Source organism: Aegilops tauschii, chromosome 6 (genome assembly GCF_002575655.3).
Source record: "Aegilops tauschii subsp. strangulata cultivar AL8/78 chromosome 6, Aet v6.0, whole genome shotgun sequence".
Taxonomy (NCBI): Eukaryota; Viridiplantae; Streptophyta; class Magnoliopsida; order Poales; family Poaceae; genus Aegilops; species Aegilops tauschii.
Window position 1 is genome coordinate 299,954,545 of NC_053040.3, and position 3,992 is coordinate 299,958,536.

Consider the following 3,992-nt stretch of genomic DNA (forward strand, 5'->3'; position numbering starts at 1 on the left):
GGTTGAAAAATCAAATCTCTGGTCCTTGGGTGCATGCTTAGGTCCCGAAAGTGAGAGCAGGATTTGTGCATCTCTTGAACACAAACGGTTCTTTTGGATGACCCGTGTGAATCACTAGGGGGGCGGCGCAGTACTATTCGATTTGAAAGCAGGCGCCGCAGTTCCCGATACGGCTTTAATGCAGACGAGGGAGAGGGTAGCGGTTCCCGAAATGTTGAACGGCCAATGATGCATCCTCCTTCAATTAGCATCGTGTGAATGCATGAGGGAAGTAATGGGAGAACCAGGAAAAGAGGTAGCACGATCTGAATGCAACGCAGTTTGCACTCATATAAAGGCGCCCCTCCATTCCAATGCATCTACCACATCGTACGCACCTAAGCATTTGCCTAAGCACCTGCACTAATAAGCGCAAAAGTGCCCACTCCAGAGCCATGGCGGCGATGCGCGCGAGCAGCCAGCGGCTGTGCCAAATGGTCCATGACGCCGGCCTGCGGCATGGCGCCGTGGATCGTCTCCATACGGTGTTGGCGACCGGCTGGTGGATGGCCGCCGTCGGCGCCAGCTACGAGTCTCAGTTCGACTAGATGATCGTTCGGAGCACCAACAGGTTCACCGTCGACAAGAAGCTCGCGGACAACGTCGCCGTACTCCTCCAGCCCGCGCGCCCGGGCTCCTCATTGCCTGCCACCCTAATCGGCCTCCATGGTCGGAACCTCTTTGAAGCACTGGTGGCCCTGCGACTGCCCGCCGACGCCACGAAGAATGTCCACCCGGAGGTCGCGCTCGCCGCGAGGCGCCTCGCCCTGCAAGAAACCGTCGACCTACACATCCATGTGTACGAACGAATCGTGTACATAGGTATCTACAAGGCCAGTGAGGACGCTACGACGTTGGCCTTCTTCAGCTGGCTGGAAGCCTTGGATGCCTTAATTGAGAAGCACCTTGACCTCGCCACACAAGCCGCCGCTCCTTAGCCGCCGGTCGGTGGCCCGGTCGACGCACTGAGTTGAGGAGGAGGAGGTCGCATGTTGATGGATGCATCTTTCTGCTTGCCTCCTGTAACCACCACTGCGATCGCATCATCGTGGCCTTGATTCTTATTTTGCTATTGCATTCTCGTTCCAGTCAATACAGACATGTGCGATCCCTTTGCTCAATGCAGACATGTCCGTTCCAGTCTTATTTTGATTGGCTTGAATGAAGGTCTATCCCGCCGTTGGGCGCCGCAGCGCGCTGTGCTCGCCGTTAGGCGCCGTGGCGCGCTCTGCTCGCGTCCGTCGGCGCGCTCGGCTTGTGGACAACTTTTCCTTGCGTGTTCAACTGCTATATGCATATATATATATATGGTTGCTCGCCGTTGAGGCGACCGCGGAGCGCTCTGCTCGCGTCCCTCCGCGCGCGCTCTGCCAACAGTTGGGCGTGCGCACGATCACGTCGGGGGCCCCGTATGCATGCGGTTGTGCCGCGCGCGTTGCCACGCGATGCAGTTATGTGCGGCACGCTGGAGTTACGCGCTGCAAATTAGAACTGTCATCAGGGCCTGCAGATATTCCTGGTCGTCCGGCTTCCCCTTTAATTCCCGCGGCCATTATAACCTTAGTCTCTTCAACCTTTCGATCGCGCCCCACAACACAACAAGCACACCCACGATGACACATAGAGAGGGGATGTCCGGCGGCGCTCCAATGGAGTTCGGCGAGCATAGAGTGGAGACCCACGCGAGGGAGACGGATCTCTCGGTGGTGTACACCATCGACCCGGCCGTGGTGGACGACTACATCAACAGCGTTGAGCAGTTGCTTGCTGGAGACAAGTACAAGGTGTCGGCATCGACCTCCAGTACACCGCCGGTCGTCCCGGCATAGATCAGAAGGTTGTCGTTGCCCAGTTTTGTGTGCGCCATCATGTCCTCATCTACCACTACTGCAAGGCCACAGAGCCTTGCGACCGTTTCGACAGGTTTGTCAACAACACCGACTACAAGTTCGCCACGGTGGATACCAAAGACGATGTAAAAGCGCTCAGTGTTATGGGCTTGGCCTGCAAGAACCTTGTCGAAATCCGTGACCACTACAGGGTCTGGGGCAGCACGAAGCAGGACTCCCTGGTCGAACTCACCTCGGCCATCATCGACCCCTACTATGAAAAGATGAAGCAGGATGCCCAGAGAACAAGTCCCGTATCCTGGCACGGGGCCTGGATGCGGCAACTGGATGAACCTCACCTCAGGTTTGCGGCCAAGAGCGTGTACACATGCTACGAGATGCACAGGCGGATCGTTGACATGAGGAAGTGCCTCGTTACCCAAATCGACGAGCCCGGATCGAGCCACAAGCAGAGCAAGTTTCACAAGAAGTAGATGATGATCAGATGATCGTTTATGCTAGTTAATCATGCATGTAATATATAATTTACTTTATTGGTGTGTGTGAAAATGTCATGTGTGTAGTAGCCACCTATGTAATTATGCATGTAATAGTTTACTTTGGTGTGTGCAAATGCCATGGTTGTAGTAGCCACCTATGTAAGTGGATGCTTAATTTGGTTATGCAAGCATGTCCTTATAAGTGTGTGTGTATATATATATATATATGTTGTTGTTCTGTATGCAATCCCATCGCACAACACACACGTCTTGTTAAGTTGAACCGTTTCTGTTCTCTTGTGTCAGCGCAAACAGTTCGCCCGAGTGAACCGCATGCCGTATATTGCACACACCTTCATCTGGCTGACCGTTTCTTTTGTGTTGCCTAATCACAAACAGTTCATCCGAGTGAACCGTATGTTGTACATCGCACACCTTCATCTGGCTGCCCATTTCTTTTGTTCCTCCTCATTGAAAACGGTTAATTTAACTGAACCGTATGCCCTGAATCACACACGCAACTAAAATCTGAACCGTGTTTGATGCGTCCTCCATCGCAAACGTTTTGCACCTTTTTTGACGGGTTTTTTACACCACCGTATGCAATTATGGCATCGCACACAGTTTCGTTGATGGGTCTCTAATCATAGTGTCGCGTTAGCAGCATCCTGCAGTAGTGAGTAGCAGCAGTAGAACATTCATCAATAGAGACAGCGTTATCACGCTCAAGACATTTTAGACATGGTGGTTCAAATCCTTCCTGAGCGGAACTGATTTGTTGAGCGCGAAGTGACTCGTTCTCTTTTTGAAGATCTTCATGAGCCGCTCTCAAGTTCTCAAGTTCTTACTTCCTTTGAAGATAATCGTAGGAAAGCTTTTCATGAGTTGTTGAGAGCGTTTCATGACGACTTTCAAGTTCCTCGTACTTAACATGAAGATTTTTTATGTCTTCAATTAAGGACTGAGATCGGGTCATTTCCGCGTCCAACAGGTCATCGCTTTTGTCTAGCAATTTTTGAATATGTTCCATAGCATTCTGTTGTTCAGTTGCAATTTTAGCAAGTGTTTTGTAGCTAGGTTTAGATTCACATTCAGAGTCATCTTCACTTGATGTTTGAAAGTAAGCATCGCGTGAGTTTACCTTGGCACCGCGTGCCATGAAGCAGTAGGTGGGAGCAGAGTCATCCTCATCATTAGCATCAGCGTTGGTGACGGGGTCATTGTCTTCAGTGTTGAAGATGGACTTGGCAACATAAGCAGTAGCTAGAGCCAGGCTTGCCACGCCTGAATCGGAATCCTCCTCAGACTCCACCTCTGCCTCCTCAGAAGCAGACTCCTCCTCTGAATCCATCTCATTGCCAACAAACGCACGAGCCTTGCCAGATGAGCTCTTCTTGTGTGATGAAGACTTTGAAGAAGGCTTTGAGGATTTCTTCTTCTTGTTGTCATTAGAATCATATTCCTTGCTCTTCTTCTTCTTCTTGGTCTCATTGTCCCACTGTGGAGACTCAGAGTTGTAGTGACCAGGTTTCTTGCACTTGTGGCATGTTCTCTTATTGTGATAACGATGGGAAGCTTCATCATTTCTTGAGCTGGATCTTGAAGACTTTCCGAAGCCTTTCTT